The sequence below is a fragment of the Oncorhynchus mykiss genome, chromosome 3, assembly GCF_057628025.1.
Source record: "Oncorhynchus mykiss isolate SJ-2025 chromosome 3, ASM5762802v1, whole genome shotgun sequence".
In the NCBI taxonomy this organism is placed as follows: Eukaryota; Metazoa; Chordata; class Actinopteri; order Salmoniformes; family Salmonidae; genus Oncorhynchus; species Oncorhynchus mykiss.
Genome location: NC_143024.1, coordinates 86,593,197 through 86,613,663, shown reverse-complemented (window position 1 = coordinate 86,613,663; position 20,467 = coordinate 86,593,197). Strand labels below are relative to the sequence as shown.

At 41.2% G+C, this 20,467-nt stretch overlaps 1 long non-coding RNA gene across 1 annotated transcript; it reads right to left on the bottom strand.

Annotated features, from left to right (window-relative positions):
- Window positions 1-6,444: 6,444 nt before the first annotated feature.
- LOC149984707 (uncharacterized) lies at window positions 6,445-10,037 on the bottom strand. Its single transcript, XR_016494988.1, has 2 exons — window positions 9,752-10,037; window positions 6,445-9,384 (listed from the first exon to the last, which is right to left on the bottom strand). It is a non-coding gene; the product is annotated as an uncharacterized LOC149984707 (long non-coding RNA).
- Window positions 10,038-20,467: the final 10,430 nt, after the last annotated feature.

The following is a 20,467-nucleotide window of genomic DNA, read 5'->3' as shown; positions in this document are numbered from 1 at the left end:
AGTCAGGTTGATATGATATATTAGTCAGCCAGGTCGATATGGTAGATTAGTCAGCCAGGTCGATATGGTAGATTAGTCAGTCAGGTCGATATGGTAGATTAGTCAGCCAGGTCGATATGGTAGATTAGTCAGTCAGGTTGATATGATATATTAGTCAGCCAGGTTTATGTGATATATTAGTCAGTCAGGTTGATATGGTAGATTAGTCAGTCAGGTCGATATGGTAGATTAGTCAGTCAGGTCGATATGGTAGATTAGTCAGCCAGGTCGATATGATATATTAGTCAGTCAGGTTGATATGGTAGATTAGTCAGTCAGGTCGATATGGTAGATTAGTCAGACAGGTTGAAATGATATATTAGTCAGCCAGGTTAATATGATATATTAGTCAGTCAGGTTGATATGATATATTAGTCAGTCAGGTTGATATGATATATTAGTCAGTCAGGTCGATATGATATATTAGTCAGTCAGGTTGATATGATATATTAGTCAGCCAGGTCGATATGGTAGATTAGTCAGTCAGGTTGATATGATATATTAGTCAGTCAGGTTGATATGATATATTAGTCAGCCAGGTTGATATGATATATTAGTCAGCCAGGTTGTTATGATATATTAGTCAGTCAGGTCGATATGGTAGATTAGTCAGTCAGGTCGATATGGTAGATTAGTCAGTCAGGTTGAGATGATATATTAGTCAGCCAGGTCGATATGATATATTAGTCAGTCAGGTTGATATGATATATTAGTCAGCCAGGTCGATATGGTAGATTAGTCAGCCAGGTCGATATGGTAGATTAGTCAGTCAGGTCGATATGGTAGATTAGTCAGCCAGGTCGATATGGTAGATTAGTCAGTCAGGTTGATATGATATATTAGTCAGCCAGGTTTATGTGATATATTAGTCAGTCAGGTTGATATGGTAGATTAGTCAGTCAGGTCGATATGGTAGATTAGTCAGTCAGGTCGATATGGTAGATTAGTCAGCCAGGTCGATATGATATATTAGTCAGTCAGGTTGATATGATATATTAGTCAGTCAGGTTGATATGATATATTAGTCAGTCAGGTCGATATGGTAGATTAGTCAGTCAGGTCGATATGGTAGATTAGTCAGTCAGGTTGATATGATATATTAGTCAGTCAGGTTGATATGATATATCAGTCAGCCAGGTTGATATGATATATTAGTCAGTCAGGTCGATATGGTAGATTAGTCAGTCAGGTTGATATGGTAGATTAGTCAGCCAGGTTGATATGATATATTAGTCAGTCAGGTTGATATGATATATTAGTCAGTCAGGTTGATATGATATATTAGTCAGTCAGGTCGATATGGTAGATTAGTCAGCCAGGTTGATATGATATATTAGTCAGTCAGGTCGATATGGTAGATTAGTCAGCCAGGTTGATATGATATATTAGTCAGTCAGGTCGATATGGTAGATTAGTCAGTCAGGTCGATATGGTATATTAGTCAGTCAGGTTGGTATGATATATTAGTCAGTCAGGTTGATATGATATATTAGTCAGTCAGGTTGATATGATATATTAGTCAGTCAGGATGATATATTAGTCAGTCAGGTCGATATGATATATTAGTCAGCCAGGTCGATATGGTAGATTAGTCAGTCAGGTTGATATGGTAGATTAGTCAGTCAGGTTGATATGATATATTAGTCAGTCAGGTTGATATGATATATTAGTCAGTCAGGTTGATATGATATATTAGTCAGTCAGGTTGATATGATATATTAGTCAGCCAGGTTGATATGATATATTAGTCAGTCAGGTTGATATGATATATTAGTCAGTCAGGTCGATATGATATATTAGTCAGTCAGGTTGATATGATATATCAGTCAGTCAGGTTGATATGATATATTAGTCAGTCAGGTTGATATGATATATTAGTCTGTCAGGTTGATATGATATATTAGTCAGTCAGGTTGATATGATATATTAGTCATCCAGGTTGATATGGTAGATTAGTAAACTAGGTTGATATGATATATTAGTCAGCCAGGTTGATATGATATATTAGTCAGTCAGGTTGATATGATATATTAGTCAGTCAGGTCGATATGGTAGATTAGTCAGTCAGGTCGATATGATATATTAGTCAGTCAGGTTGATATGATATATTAGTCAGTCAGGTTGATATGATATATTAGTCAGTCAGGTTGATATGATATATTAGTCAGTCAGGTTGATATGATATATTAGTCAGCCAGGTTGATATGATATATTAGTCAGTCAGGTTGATATGATATATTAGTCAGTCAGGTTGATATGGTAGATTAGTCAGTCAGGTTGATATGATATATTAGTCAGTCAGGTTGATATGATATATTAGTCAGTCAGGTTGATATGATATATTAGTCAGTCAGGTTGATATGATATATTAGTCAGCCAGGTTGATATGATATATTAGTCAGTCAGGTTGATATGGTAGATTAGTCAGTCAGGTTGATATGATATATTAGTCTGTCAGGTTGATATGATATATTAGTCTGTCAGGTTGATATGATATATTAGTCAGTCAGGTTGATATGATATATTAGTCTGTCAGGTTGATATGATATATTAGTCTGTCAGGTTGATATGATATATTAGTCAGCCAGGTTGATATGGTAGATTAGTAAACTAGGTTTATATGATATATTAGTCAGCCAGGTTGATATGGTAGATTAGTAAGCTAGGTTGATATGATATATTAGTCAGTCAGGTTGATATGATATATTAGTCAGTCAGGTTGATATGATATATTAGTCAGCCAGGTTGATATGGTAGATTAGTAAACTAGGTTGATATGATATATTAGTCAGCCAGGTTGATATGGTAGATTAGTCAGTCAGGTCGATATGGTAGATTAGTCAGTCAGGTTGATATGATATATTAGTCAGTCAGGTTGATATGATATATTAGTCAGTCAGGTTGATATGATATATTAGTCAGTCAGGTTGATATGGTAGATTAGTAAGCTAGGTTGATATGATATATTAGTCAGTCACGTTGATATGATATATTAGTCAGTCAGGTTGATATGATATATTAGTCATCCAGGTTGATATGGTAGATTCGTTTTAGGACCATTGTTTTCACTATATGTTTTACCTCTTGGGGATGTCATTCGGAAACGTAATGTTTACTTTCACTGCTATGCGGACGATTTACAGCTGTACATTTCAATGAAACAAAATTGCCCTGGAAGCCTGTGTTTCAGACATAAGGAAGTGGATGGCGGGCACATTTTTTACTTTTAAACTCAGACAAAACAGAGATGCTAGTTCTAGGTCCCAAGAAACAAAGAGATCTTCTGTCGAATCTGACAATTAATCTTAATGGTTGTACAGTCGTCTCAAATAAAACTGTAAAGGACCTCGGCGTTACTCTGGACCCTGATCTCTCTTTTGATGAACATATCAACATTTCTCTCTGAAAATTGTGCAGAAAAATGTATCCATGCTTTTGTCACTTCTAGATTAGATTACTGCAGTACTCTACTTTCCGGCTACCCGGATAAAACACTAAATTCACTTAAGTTAGTGCTCAACACAGCTGCTAGAATCTTGTCTAGAACCAAAAAATGTGATCATATTACTCCAGTGCTAGCCTCTCTACACTGGCTTCCTGTTAAGGCAAGGGCTGATGTCAAGGTTTTACTGCTATCCTGCAAAGCATTACATAGGCTTGCTCCTACCTATATTTCCGATTTGGTCCTGCCGTACATACGTACATGTACGCTACGGTCACAAGACGCAGTCCTCCTTATTGTCCTAGAATTTCTAAGCAAACAGCTGGAGGCAGGGCTTTCTCCTATAGAGCTCTATTTTTATGGAATGGTCTGCCTATCCATATGAGACGCAGACTCGGTCTAGACCTCTAAGTCTTTATTGAAGACTCATCTTTTCAGTAGGTTCTATGATTGAGTGTAGTCTGGCCCAGGGGTGTGAAGGTGAACGGAAAAGCACTGGAGTGACGAACCACCCTTGCTGTCTCTGCCTGGTCGGTTCCCCTCTCTTCTCTCCACTGGGATTCTCTGCCTCTAACCCGATTATGAGGGCTGAGTAACTGGCTTACTGGTGCTCTTCCATGCCGTCCCTAGCAGGGTTGCGTCACTTGAGTGGGTTCAGTCTCTAACGTGATCTTCCTGTCCGGGTTCGCGCCCCCTTTGGGTTCGTGCCATGAGGGAGATCTTCGTGGGCTATGGATCATCCGTACAGCACTGTGTTGAGTGTTGTCAGGACCACAAGGCCTGCCATCCAAACCAGATAGTCAGTGCGGGAAGAAGAGCTGGGTGTTTGAGTTCACTACATGTATGGGTACCATAACGCGAACCATAACGGTGTCATAATATTACCGGTACCACTTTACTGTAGCCCCCGTTATGTATGCATTCATAAAGCCTTTATAACAGCAACATAAAAAAATAACATCCATCATAGCCAGTCATATGAGAGAGAGAGAGAGGGAGAGAGGGAGAGAGAGAGAGAGAGAGAGAGAGCGAGAGAGAGAGCGAGAGAGAGAGAGAGAGAGTTTGAGTTTTTATAAAACCTTTATTTTTTACTCAAGTGTTAACATAAATAATGACACACTGCCTTTTCAGAAATGAAATAACAAAATGTAATTCCTAAACAAAAATAAATACATAACATATACATTCAACTTATTTCAGCAGCAAAAAATAATTTCCCCTCCTCTACAAAACAAAGCGCTCTTTCGTAGGCCCACTTCTCCTCAAATAATAGGAGATCTTTTACAGCTGAAAAGAACTCAAAATCTACTTTTATTCTTGCTTTCACTAAACCTTTAAAAACACATCTTACATCCTGCCCATATCCCGTTTCTATCTTATGTTTCCTACTCAGAAAAATTGACATCTTAGCTTGTCCCAAAATAAAATTTAACATTTGACATTTTTTTTTCTGTTGTTTACTATATTGAAACCCCAAAATAAAAACAGTGTTATTGAAAAACTCCCCTACAGCTTTAAACAAAGATTCCAACATTTCCAATAGCGGTTTTATCCTCTCACACTCCATAAAACAGTGAAAAATGGTTTCTCTTATATTACAAAAAGGACATCCATCTCTAACATCTGAGTTAATAACAGATACAAAAGCATTAACTGCAATGATGCCATGTAAAACCCTCCATTGCATATCACCAGTACCCTTTTGTAACGGTGGTTTGTACAGTGCTCTCCATGCTGGCTTTACCTTGTCATCAATGCCCAATTTTACCCTCCATGGAGTATCTTTTCTATTTTTCAATTTATCTTTATTCAACACCTTGACACACCCCCTATACAATTCCTTCCCATTCACCTCATCCAAACCCACCTCCTCCAACCCTCTCAAATCCAGCAATAACGCCTTTCTTTCTGACTCTGGGATATTTGGTGTAATCCCTAGTTTTGGAAATGAGACGTCTTCATCTTGCACCTTCTTCTTGTGGCTACTAAGCATATCCCATTCTTCCGCTGACAGAGCCTTCCTACAGCTCCCCAGCATTTGTCCGACAATCCTTTCCGACCTCATCCCCAAATGTTCTGCCACCCTTCTTCCATCCATTAAGGCGGGCCCAGCCATGGCCATTAACTGTCTTAAGGTGATGATTTTCCCCTTCACCAGAATCTTGGAGAAATGTGGAACAGCTGCAGTTGTACAGTCCAGTCTCGCCCCATACACCAGAGGTTCCTCCAACAGCCAATGCACTGACTCCGCTGAAGTTCTTCTGGACACCTTCATTATGCTCCACACTCTGAGAAGGCCTCTATAAAACGGAGGTACTCCCTCCCTAGAAATCTGGCTACTATCAACCAGAAATAAAGCCTTCTTTAAACCTAATCCTCCAACCCTCTGTAATATAAGACCTGCCACCCCTCTCCACACCACATTTTCCGGTCCATAAAGCAACCTTTGAATAAACTGAAACCGGAAAGCAGCAGCCCTACTAGCAAGATGTACAAGACCTTGTCCCCCCTCCTCTTTTGACAAATACAAAACACTTTGTGGAACCCAGTGATATTTATCCCAAAAGAAATCCACAATAATTGCCTGTATCTTAGCCAGAAGGCCAGATGGTGGTTCTAAAACTGACAACCGATGCCACAGTGCAGAGGCAATCACATTGTTAACTATAATAGTGCGCCCTCTATATGACATACGAGATAGTAACCAACGCCATCTCCTCATCCTCCCTTCCACCATTTCAACCACCCCACTCCAATTTTTTTCCATAGTCCCCTCATCTCCTAGATACACTCCAAGATACTTAAAACCTCCCTTACACCATTCCAGCCCCCCTGGCAAAGCCATGATCCCTCCAGACCATTCTCCAATCTGTAAAGCACAACTCTTTTCCCAATTTACCTTTGCAGAGGATATTCCCCTAAAACGATCAACCATTAGACTCAAACTATCCACCTCCGCTTGATTTTTCACTAGCACAACTACATCATCAGCATAGGCTGAAAGACGAATAGGAGGAATATCCTCTGAAAGGCACACCCCTGCAATGCGACTTCTAATGCTATTTAGTAGTGGCTCTATAGCAATAGCATATAACATCCCAGACATAGAACATCCCTGCCTAATACCTCTACACACTTTAAAAGGAGCACTCAAACCACCGTTAACTTTCAATACACTTTCAATGTCACCATATATCACCTTTATCATGGCAATAAAACCAGAGCTGAACCCAAACGCCTCAAACGTGTGCCATAAATATTGATGTTCAACTCGGTCAAATGCCTTTTCCTGATCAATTGAAATTAGACCAGCATCCAACCCAATAGCCTTAGAGACGTCCAAAAAATCACGAATCAGAGAAATGTTATCCCCTATCTGCCTGCCAGGAACACAGTAGGACTGATCCGTATGTATGATTTGCCCCATCACCTCCTTCAGCCTGTTGGACAAAGCCTTTGACAATATTTTATAATCAGTACACAATAAAGCCACCGGCCTCCAGTTCTTCACCTCCCTCAGGTCACCCTTTTTAGGCAGTAGGGTGAGGACAGCCCTTCTGCAGCTTATTGGTAGTAACCCTCCGGTTAAACTATCATTAGCTACTTCTAACCAATCCTCTCCCAACATAGCCCAAAAAGACTTAAAAAAGTCAACGGGAAGCCCATCAATGCCTGGTGCCCTTCCATTTTCCATGCCATTTAATGCAGTGTATAAATCCTGCAAAGACAATGGTTGCTCAAGCTCAACCTGAGCTTCTGCAGGCACCTTTGGGAGCCCATCAAAGAACTGCTGTGTCACTGTTTTGTCCTCTTTGTACTCACACTTGTAGAGCTCAGCATAGAACTCTACTGCCCTCTTTCTAATTTCACTAGGGCTAGTGAGCTCTTGTCCAACAGCTGATTTGAGACAATGAATAATTTTTCTTTGTCCATTCTTTTTCTCTAAACCAAAGAAAAATTTGGATGAGGCATCCATTTCAGATATGCCCTGAAATTTACTTCTCACCAATGCCCCCTGTGCTCTGATACCCAGCAGATCTGCCAATGCAGCTTTTCTCCTCTTGAGGGCCTGAGTATGGCCTCGATCTCCTGTGGTCTCAACCAACGTCATGAGTTCCACTATTTCAATCTCTAGGGCTTTCATTGATCTGGTGATATCCTTGGTGACATTCTCCGTGTATTGATTACAAAATTGTTGAATCTGGATTTTCCCTATATCCCACCATTGTTGAAGGGATACAAAACTGGTCTTTTGAGACCTCCACCTCTCCCAAAAAAAACTGAAACAATTCCTGAAGTGAGCATCACTCAATAAAGTTATATTAAAATGCCAGTATGCGCTTTTAGGTTTTACATCGTTAATGAACACCACCTCTGTTATTAAACAATGATCAGAAAATCCCACTGGAGTTATCACACTTGATTTACAGACCTGAGATTGATGCTCAAAAACATAAAACCTATCTAACCTGGCCATAGAGATGATGTTCTCTCTCACATGCGCCCAGGTGTACTGCCTTGTTCCTTCATGTTGACTCCGCCAAATATCACACAGTTCATTTGTTACAATAAGGCGTTTTAAAAACGTCCTTGAGGCTATATGAGGTTCTTGGTGATTTCTATCTAAATCGCTAACTGTGCAGTTAAAATCCCCAGCAATAAACAAATAATCTTCTTTGTTACATTTCTCAATGGTATTTGATAATGTCTCTAAAAAACATACCCTCTCAACTGTCACCACTGGGGCATATACATTTATCAGACACATATTGATGTTTTCATACCTTGCTCTAACTTTTAATAACCTCCCCTCAACTACCTCTTCAACCTCATATGACAAAGGCAAAAACCCTTTTGAGAACAAGATAACCACACCCCCACTTTTTGAGTTTTTATGACTACACACCACTGTCCCCCCCCCACTCCTGTTGCCACATAACTTCATTTTCCAAATTACTATGCGTTTCTTGTAGAAAAATTATGTCACTTCCCTTTCCCCTCATTAACTCATACACCATGGCTCTTTTTTTAACATCTCTTGCCCCATTTACGTTTAAAGAAGAGATCTTAAAACTGCTCATGGATAAGAAAAAAATACAGAGGAAGATACAGCCACCACATCTCTTTACAGAGTTAAAACTGCAACTGAACTCTTTCATTTTCTTTAGAATTTGCATCACTTATTACTCTCGTGACCACTTTCTTGAGTCTAGCAATTTCAGGGCTTTTCAAACCTCCCCCTGTAATTTTTGACATCAGAAACTTTGCTGATTCAATAAACAATTCACGTTCAGGGAAAAAATCAGTTACATTGTAATCCTGCATATATTTCTTCCCTTTTGTCAACTTCAGAAATTGACATATCTTCTCGATCCCATACCTCCCTTCCACCCCATCTATCTCACTATATTGTTGTGACGCGTCAGATGACTCACTCTCGCTATCCTCCCCAGAAGAAAACCCCATCTCTACAACCTGTTCATCTTCACCTGATTTATCCATCTCTACCTTTCTCTTAGAATTAGACCCTTCACCACCCCTTAACCTTTCTGATCTCCCCATCCCGGATCCGGGTTCGTGAATACAGACTCAAGCTCATTACCATAACGCAACGTTAACTATTCATGAAAATCGCAAATGAAATGAAATAAATATGCTTGCTCTCAAGCTTAGCCTTTTGTTAACAACACTGTCATCTCAGATTTTCTAAATATGCTTCTCAACCATTGCAAAACAAGCATTTGTGTAACAGTATTGATGGCTAACGTAGCATTTAGCATTAACATTCAGCTGGCAACATTTACACAAAAAAACAGAAAAGCATTCAAAAAAATCATTTACCTTTGAAGAACTTCAGATGTTTTCAATGAGGAGACTCTCAGATAGCAAATGTTCAGTTTTTCCTGAAAGATTATTTGTTTAGGACAAATCGCTCCGTTTTCTGCGTCACGTTTAGCTATGAAAAAACCCTGTATCCAGGATTGTGTAAATCTATCAGCAAGCTCATTAGCATAACACAACGTTAACTATTTATGAAAATCGCAAATGAAATGAAATAAATATGCCATCTCTCAAGCTTAGCCTTTTGTAAACAACACTGTCATCTCAGATTTTCAAAATATGCTTCTCAACCATAGGAAAACAATAATTTGTGTAAAAGTAGCTAGCTAGAGTTAGCATTTCGCGTTAGCATTTAGCGTTAGCATTAGCGTTAGCATCCAGCACGCAACATTAACAAAAACATAAAAGCCTTCAAATAAAATCATTTACCTTTGAAGAACTTCTGATGTTTTCAATGAGGATACTCTCAGTTAGATAGCAGATGCTCAGTTTTTCCAAAAAGATTCCTTGTGTATTAGAAATAGCTCCGTGTTATACATCACATTTGGCCACCAAAAAAAATCCATAAATTCAGTCCTCAAAACGCAAACTTTTTTCCAAATTAACTCCATAATATCGACTGAAAACATGGCAAACGTTGTTTAGAATCAATCATCAAGGTGTTTTTCACATATCTCTTCATTGATACATCGTTCTTGGACACATGCTTTCTCCCCTGAATCAAATGGTAAAGTGGAAGCAGCTGGCAATTGCGCACCGAATTCGACGCAGGACACCAGGCGGACACTTGGGAAATGTAGTCTCTTATGGTCAATCTTCCAATGATATGCCTACAAATACGTCACAATGCTGCTAAGACCTTGGGCGAACGACAGAAAGTGTAGGCTCATTCGTTGCGCAATCACAGCCATATAAGGAGAGAATGGAAAACAGAGCTTCAGAAATTCTGCTAATTCCTGGGTGATGCATCATCTTGGTTTCGCCTGTAGAATGAGTTCTGGGGCACTTACAGACAAAATCTTTGCAGATTCTGAAACTTCAGAGTGTTTTCTTTCCAAAACTGTCAAGAATATGCATAGTCGAGCATCTTTTCGTGACAAAATATCGCGCTTAAAACGGGAACGTTTTTTATCCAAAAATGAAATAGCGCCCCTAGAGCTCTAACAGGTTAAATTCTTCCTTTTACTCCTCGGTATTTTGAAAACATCCGCTTCTTTTTCCGTTATTTCAATCTCCTCTTGACCTCCAATTTCATTTTCCAGCACCACCTCAGCGACGGCAGTCGCAATCTCACCTAGTGTTTCCCCTCCCTCTTTGTTCTGATCTACCACAATTGCCCCCGTATCCACAATGCCTTCCTCTCCTACTTTTCCAACCACATCTGCCCACCTTCTCTCTTCCCCTACACCTGTAGTATTTTCATCCCTTCGCTGTGGTACGTTAGTTGCACCCGCACTAAAGCTACTACCAGGCTCAGCGCGTTCATTCTCGGGACAATTACGCACCAAATGCCCCTCTCTTCCACATCCAAAACATTTCATTGATTCAGTAGATGCATAAAAGACATAATCAAATCCATCAATCTTAAAACTAAACGCTAAATTCAGTTCATCTCCTTCCTTTTTTAAAATCATATGCACTTGTCTCCTATGAGACACGACATGTTTCAACAACGGAGATTTGCATCCAAAAAGAACCTTCTTTATTGTAGATACGATTTGACCATGGCGAGATAACTCTCGCTCTAACACTTCATCTCTAACAAATGGTGGCACGTTAGAAAGCATAACTTTCTTCGCAGGATTCATAAGCGGAAATACCGGCGTCTGTGTCTCCCGCAACACAACACCCCTCTCAACTATCTTATTCACCTTTTCAATTGAATCTAAGAATATCACTACAGCGCTATTCATCCTTGAGGCTGTAGCCAAGCTACATTCTTCCACTGAACACCCAGCCGCAGCAGGAATTTTTACTCCATGCCTCCGACTAAGTTTTTCAAACTCTACATTTCCGCGAGTGGCCATTGCAACCAGCCCCACCCGCTGGTTGTGCCCTCGCGAAAAACCAACCTCAAAGATCCCACCACCCCTATACGTGCTTAGTGATAGTTAAACAATATACCCTTAAAACAACTAAACTAATCAATATATATATATGTACATACCAAAACCCAATAGAGTGAAAAGAAATTCCATTCGTTCTCACAATCACTCCTGCTTGACGACTCACTCCCAGCATGCACTCCGAGAGAGAGAGAGAGAGAGAGAGAGACAGAGAGACAGAGAGAGCAACACATATAGATAGACCCAACCAAATCACGTGTCACGGCTGGGATCGGACCAAAATGCAGCGTGGTAATTGTCCATAGTAGATTTTAATGAAAAAAACGAAACAGTACATAACAATAAACGAAACGTGAAAAACCGAAACAGTACCGTGTGGTGAAACAAACACAGACACGGAAACAATCACCCACAAAATACAAAACATGGTTCCCAATCAGAGACAACGATAAACACATGCCTCTGATTGAACACAATCCCATAAATCTACAAAAAAAACCCTAGGCAAGACAAAAAACACATACATCACCCATGTCACACCCTGACCTAACCAAAATAACAAGGAAAACAAAGAATACTAAGGTCAGGGTGTGACATCACGAGAAAACAAAAAGATAATTACTTGACATATTAGAAATAATTATCAAAAAAACAGAGCAAACTAGAAAGCTATTTGTCCCTGAACAGAGAGTACACACACTGACCAATAGCCTTGCTATTGAGAAATTCTGCCGTAGTCAGACCTGACTCTCAAGAGAAGACATGCTATGTGCACACTGCCCACCAAATGAGGTGGAAACTGAGCTGCACTTCCTAACCTCCTGCCAAATGTATGACCTTATTAGAGACACATATTTCCCTCATATTACACAGATCCACGAAGAATTCGAAAACAAACCCAATTTTGACAAACTCCCATACCTACTGGGTGAAATACCACAGTGTGTGATGGCACACAAGATTTGCAACCAGTGAAGAACAAACACCATTGTAAATTGAACCCATATTTATGTTTATTTTTCCTTTTGTACTTTAACCATTTGCACATTGTTACAACACTGTATATATACATAATATGACATTTGAAATGTCTTTATTCTTTTGGAACTTCTGTGAGTCTAACGTTTACTCTTAATTTTTATTGTTTATTTCACTTTTGTTTATTTTCTACTTCGCTTGCTTTGGCAATATTAACATATTTTTGCATGCCAATAAAGCCCTTAAATTGAATTGAAAATGAGAGAGAGAGAGAGACAGAGAGAGAGAGAGAGAGAGAGACAGAGAGAGAGAGACAGAGAGAGAGAGAGACAGAGAGACAGAGAAAGAGAGACAGACAGAGAGAGAGAGAGAGACAGAGAGAGAGAGAACTTGTCCATTATCTTTATATGACTGTGGTTTCAGAGTTAACACACAGGTCATTGAGTACATGTGGTGTACTCAGAGCACTGCTATTTTAATAAATCTCTCTTTCTCGCTCTCTCTCTTAGTCTCTCTCTATATATATTTTTATCCCTCTCACTTTCTCTCTTTCTCTCTCTATATATATATTTTCTCTCTCTCTCTCTCTCTCTCTCTCTCTCTCTCTCTCTCTTTCCCTCTCTGTCTTCCACTAACCCTATTTATCTTTCCTGAATGAATGTCAGTCATGCGTGTTGATGACTGTGTCAACTTTAGCTCACTGATATTCCACAAAAAAATACCTTTATCTTTCCATTAGTCACATCCAGCTATGCTGACGCTGCCCGTCTGGCACTGAAGACTGCGGTCGGATGATGTCATCGACATCCCCTAGGGTATGTCACTAGAGGTCAAGTGTCAAAGGTGAACTGTCCGATAGACTTCTACTTTGAGTCCATGCCGTCACTGTCCTGTGATGTGTTGTGGTTGTGGGTCTCTGTATTTATAAATATTATTGGTCCGGCCCGTAGGCTACACGCCTTTGGGAGTTTGTCTGTCAGATTGTTGTGGCGATAGTTCCCCTCTGACCCTTGACCCCAACGGATGACGCCCAGGGGTCATCTTCAACTTTAACCTCTCTATTGACAAGGGTTCAAATTGCCACCGATGCAGAACCACCACGAAGCGGTTCTGTAGAATATTCCCTTAACACATTCTGTTTCCATGCAGAGAAAACCCTGACCGTGCAGAACATGTCACAGAGAGAGACGTCTATGACCTCACAGACCCACATCATGTGACAAGGGTCATTTCTTCATTCATTCACACTATGAGGAAGAGAGGAACAGTTGAGCAATACTGAAAGTGGGGGAAGGAGGGCGGACGGAGAGAGGGGCTGAGGAGGGTGTGGAAGAGAGGGAGAGATGGGGGGAGAAAGAGGAAGAGAGGAAGAAAAATGGTTTGTTGAAAATAAGGAGCACATGACAGGAAGCTGTGGTGATTGTCAGTTCGTTTAGTCAGGATTTTAATGTGGTGTGTTTGTGTGTCAAATCAAATATTATTTGTCACGTGCTTCGTAAATAACAGGTGTAGACTAACAGTGAAATGCTTACTTACAGGTCCTTTTCTAACAATGCATAATTAAAGATAAAACATGTTTTTAAAAATAATGGTATGGGGAATAAATACACATTAAATAAATAATACAAATAAAATGGTTTTATATAGGGAGTACCGTTACCAAGTCGATGTGCAGGGGAACGAGGTAATAACATGGTGATATATAGGGAGTACCGTTACCAAGTCGATATGCAGGGGAACGAGGTAATAACATGGTGATATATAGGGAGTACCATTACCAAGTTGATATGTAGGGGAACGAGGTAATAACATGGTGATATATAGGGAGTACCATTACCAAGTCGATGTGCAGGGGAACGAGGTAATAACATGGTTTTATATAGGGAGTACCGTTACCAAGTCGATATGCAGGGGAACGAGGTAATAACATGGTGATATATAGGGAGTACCATTACCAAGTTGATATGTAGGGGAACGAGGTAATAACATGGTGATATATAGGGAGTACCGTTACCAAGTCGAAGTGCAGGGGAACGAGGTAATAACATGGTTTTATATAGGGAGTACCGTTACCAAGTCGATGTGTAGGGGAACGAGGTAATAACATGGTTTTATATAGGGAGTACCATTACCAAGTCGATGTGCAGGGGAACGAGGTAATAACATGGTTTTATATAGGGAGTACCGTTACCAAGTCGATGTGTAGGGGAACGAGGTAATAACATGGTGATATATAGGGAGTACCGTTACCAAGTCGAAGTGCAGGGGAACGAGGTAATAACATGGTTTTATATAGGGAGTACCATTACCAAGTCGATGTGTAGGGGAACGAGGTAATAACATGGTGATATATAGGGAGTACCGTTACCAAGTCGAAGTGCAGGGGAACGAGGTAATAACATGGTTTTATATAGGGAGTACCATTACCAAGTCGATGTGCAGGGGAACGAGGTAATAACATGGTTTTATATAGGGAGTACCGTTACCAAGTCGATATGCAGGGGAACGAGGTAATAACATGGTGATATATAGGGAGTACCATTACCAAGTTGATATGTAGGGGAACGAGGTAATAACATGGTTTTATATAGGGAGTACCGTTACCAAGTCGATGTGCAGGGGAACGAGGTAATAACATGGTGATATATAGGGAGTACCGTTACCAAGTCGATGTGCAGGGGAACGAGGTAATAACATGGTGATATATAGGGAGTACCGTTACCAAGTCGATGTGCAGGGGAACGAGGTAATAACATGGTTTTATATAGGGAGTACCGTTACCAAGTCGATGTGCAGGGGAACGAGGTAATAACATGGTTTTATATAGGGAGTACCGTTACCAAGTCGATGTGCAGGGGAACGAGGTAATAACATGGTGATATATAGGGAGTACCGTTACCAAGTCGATGTGCAGGGGAACGAGGTAATAACATGGTGATATATAGGGAGTACCGTTACCAAGTCGATGTGCAGGGGAACGAGGTAATAACATGGTTTTATATAGGGAGTACCGTTACCAAGTCGATGTGTAGGGGAACGAGGTAATAACATGGTGATATATAGGGAGTACCGTTACCAAGTCGATGTGCAGGGGAACGAGGTAATAACATGGTGATATATAGGGAGTACCGTTACCAAGTCGATGTGTAGGGGAACGAGGTAATAACATGGTGATATATAGGGAGTACCGTTACCAAGTCGATGTGCAGGGGAACGAGGTAATAACATGGTGATATATAGGGAGTACCGTTACCAAGTCGATGTGCAGGGGAACGAGGTAATAACATGGTGATATATAGGGAGTACCGTTACCAAGTCGATGTGCAGGGGAACGAGGTAATAACATGGTTTTATATAGGGAGTACCGTTACCAAGTCGATGTGCAGGGGAACGAGGTAATAACATGGTGATATATAGGGAGTACCGTTACCAAGTCGATGTGCAGGGGAACGAGGTAATAACATGGTGATATATAGGGAGTACCGTTACCAAGTCGATGTGCAGGGGAACGAGGTAATAACATGGTGATATATAGGGAGTACCGTTACCAAGTCGATGTGCAGGGGAACGAGGTAATAACATGGTTTTATATAGGGAGTACCGTTACCAAGTCGATATGCAGGGGAACGAGGTAATAACATGGTGATATATAGGGAGTACCATTACCAAGTTGATATGTAGGGGAACGAGGTAATAACATGGTGATATATAGGGAGTACCGTTACCAAGTCGAAGTGCAGGGGAACGAGGTAATAACATGGTGATATATAGGGAGTACCGTTACCAAGTCGATGTGCAGGGGAACGAGGTAATAACATGGTGATATATAGGGAGTACCGTTACCAAGTGGATGTGCAGGGGAACGAGGTAATAACATGGTGATATATAGGGAGTACCGTTACCAAGTCGATGTGCAGGGGAACGAGGTAATAACATGGTTTTATATAGGGAGTACCGTTACCAAGTCGATGTGTAGGGGAACGAGGTAATAACATGGTGATATATAGGGAGTACCGTTACCAAGTCGATGTGCAGGGGAACGAGGTAATAACATGGTGATATATAGGGAGTACCGTTACCAAGTCGATGTGTAGGGGAACGAGGTAATAACATGGTGATATATAGGGAGTACCGTTACCAAGTCGATGTGCAGGGGAACGAGGTAATAACATGGTGATATATAGGGAGTACCGTTACCAAGTCGATGTGCAGGGGAACGAGGTAATAACATGGTGATATATAGGGAGTACCGTTACCAAGTCGATGTGCAGGGGAACGAGGTAATAACATGGTGATATATAGGGAGTACCGTTACCAAGTCGATGTGCAGGGGAACGAGGTAATAACATGGTGATATATAGGGAGTACCGTTACCAAGTCGATGTGCAGGGGAACGAGGTAATAACATGGTGATATATAGGGAGTACCGTTACCAAGTCGATGTGCAGGGGAACGAGGTAATAACATGGTTTTATATAGGGAGTACCGTTACCAAGTCGATGTGCAGGGGAACGAGGTAATAACATGGTGATATATAGGGAGTACCGTTACCAAGTCAATGTGCAGGGGAACGAGGTAATAACATGGTGATACATAGGGAGTACCGTTACCAAGTCGATGTGCAGGGGAACGAGGTAATAACATGGTGATATATAGGGAGTACCATTACCAAGTCGATGTGCAGGGGAACGAGGTAATAACATGGTTTTATATAGGGAGTACCGTTACCAAGTCGATGTGCAGGGGAACGAGGTAATAACATGGTGATATATAGGGAGTACCGTTACCAAGTCGATGTGCAGGGGAACGAGGTAATAACATGGTGATATATAGGGAGTACCGTTACCAAGTCGATGTGCAGGGGAACGAGGTAATAACATGGTTTTATATAGGGAGTACCGTTACCAAGTCGATGTGCAGGGGAACGAGGTAATAACATGGTTTTATATAGGGAGTACCGTTACCAAGTCGATGTGCAGGGGAACGAGGTAATAACATGGTGATATATAGGGAGTACCGTTACCAAGTCGATGTGCAGGGGAACGAGGTAATAACATGGTGATATATAGGGAGTACCGTTACCAAGTCGATGTGCAGGGGAACGAGGTAATAACATGGTGATATATAGGGAGTACCGTTACCAAGTCGATGTGCAGGGGAACGAGGTAATAACATGGTTTTATATAGGGAGTACCGTTACCAAGTCGATGTGCAGGGGAACGAGGTAATAACATGGTTTTATATAGGGAGTACCGTTACCAAGTCGATGTGCAGGGGAACGAGGTAATAACATGGTGATATATAGGGAGTACCGTTACCAAGTCGATATGTAGGGGAACTAGGTAATAACATGGTTTTATATAGGGAGTACCGTTACCAAGTCGATGTGCAGGGGAACGAGGTAATAACATGGTGATATATAGGGAGTACCGTTACCAAGTCGATGTGCAGGGGAACGAGGTAATAACATGGTTTTATATAGGGAGTACCGTTACCAAGTCGATGTGCAGGGGAACGAGGTAATAACATGGTGATATATAGGGAGTACCGTTACCAAGTCGATATGTAGGGGAACTAGGTAATAACATGGTTTTATATAGGGAGTACCGTTACCAAGTCGATGTGCAGGGGAACGAGGTAATAACATGGTGATATATAGGGAGTACCGTTACCAAGTCGATGTGCAGGGGAACGAGGTAATAACATGGTGATATATAGGGAGTACCGTTACCAAGTCGATGTGCAGGGGAACGAGGTAATAACATGGTGATATATAGGGAGTACCGTTACCAAGTCGATGTGCAGGGGAACGAGGTAATAACATGGTTTTATATAGGGAGTACCGTTACCAAGTCGATGTGCAGGGGAACGAGGTAATAACATGGTTTTATATAGGGAGTACCGTTACCAAGTCGATGTGCAGGGGAACGAGGTAATAACATGGTGATATATAGGGAGTACCGTTACCAAGTCGATGTGCAGGGGAACGAGGTAATAACATGGTGATATATAGGGAGTACCGTTACCAAGTCGATGTGCAGGGGAACGAGGTAATAACATGGTTTTATATAGGGAGTACCGTTACCAAGTCGATGTGTAGGGGAACGAGGTAATAACATGGTGATATATAGGGAGTACCGTTACCAAGTCGATGTGCAGGGGAACGAGGTAATAACATGGTGATATATAGGGAGTACCGTTACCAAGTCGATGTGTAGGGGAACGAGGTAATAACATGGTGATATATAGGGAGTACCGTTACCAAGTCGATGTGCAGGGGAACGAGGTAATAACATGGTGATATATAGGGAGTACCGTTACCAAGTCGATGTGCAGGGGAACGAGGTAATAACATGGTGATATATAGGGAGTACCGTTACCAAGTCGATGTGCAGGGGAACGAGGTAATAACATGGTTTTATATAGGGAGTACCGTTACCAAGTCGATGTGCAGGGGAACGAGGTAATAACATGGTGATATATAGGGAGTACCGTTACCAAGTCGATGTGCAGGGGAACGAGGTAATAACATGGTGATATATAGGGAGTACCGTTACCAAGTCGATGTGCAGGGGAACGAGGTAATAACATGGTGATATATAGGGAGTACCGTTACCAAGTCGATGTGCAGGGGAACGAGGTAATAACATGGTTTTATATAGGGAGTACCGTTACCAAGTCGATATGCAGGGGAACGAGGTAATAACATGGTGATATATAGGGAGTACCATTACCAAGTTGATATGTAGGGGAACGAGGTAATAACATGGTGATATATAGGGAGTACCGTTACCAAGTCGAAGTGCAGGGGAACGAGGTAATAACATGGTGATATATAGGGAGTACCGTTACCAAGTCGATGTGCAGGGGAACGAGGTAATAACATGGTGATATATAGGGAGTACCGTTACCAAGTGGATGTGCAGGGGAACGAGGTAATAACATGGTGATATATAGGGAGTACCGTTACCAAGTCGATGTGCAGGGGAACGAGGTAATAACATGGTTTTATATAGGGAGTACCGTTACCAAGTCGATGTGTAGGGGAACGAGGTAATAACATGGTGATATATAGGGAGTACCGTTACCAAGTCGATGTGCAGGGGAACGAGGTAATAACATGGTGATATATAGGGAGTACCGTTACCAAGTCGATGTGTAGGGGAACGAGGTAATAACATGGTGATATATAGGGAGTACCGTTACCAAGTCGATGTGCAGGGGAACGAGGTAATAACATGGTGATATATAGGGAGTACCGTTACCAAGTCGATGTGCAGGGGAACGAGGTAATAACATGGTGATATATAGGGAGTACCGTTACCAAGTCGATGTGCAGGGGAACGAGGTAATAACATGGTGATATATAGGGAGTACCGTTACCAAGTCGATGTGCAGGGGAACGAGGTAATAACATGGTGATATATAGGGAGTACCGTTACCAAGTCGATGTGCAGGGGAACGAGGTAATAACATGGTGATATATAGGGAGTACCGTTACCAAGTCGATGTGCAGGGGAACGAGGTAATAACATGGTTTTATATAGGGAGTACCGTTACCAAGTCGATGTGCAGGGGAACGAGGTAATAACATGGTGATATATAGGGAGTACCGTTACCAAGTCAATGTGCAGGGGAACGAGGTAATAACATGGTGATATATAGGGAGTACCGTTACCAAGTCGATGTGCAGGGGAACGAGGTAATAACATGGTGATATATAGGGAGTACCATTACCAAGTCGATGTGCAGGGGAACGAGGTAATAACATGGTTTTATATAGGGAGTACCGTTACCAAGTCGATGTGCAGGGGAACGAGGTAATAACATGGTGATATATAGGGAGTACCGTTACCAAGTCGATGTGCAGGGGAACGAGGTAATAACATGGTGATATATAGGGAGTACCGTTACCAAGTCGATGTGCAGGGGAACGAGGTAATAACATGGTTTTATATAGGGAGTACCGTTACCAAGTCGATGTGCAGGGGAACGAGGTAATAACATGGTTTTATATAGGGAGTACCGTTACCAAGTCGATGTGCAGGGGAACGAGGTAATAACATGGTGATATATAGGGAGTACCGTTACCAAGTCGATG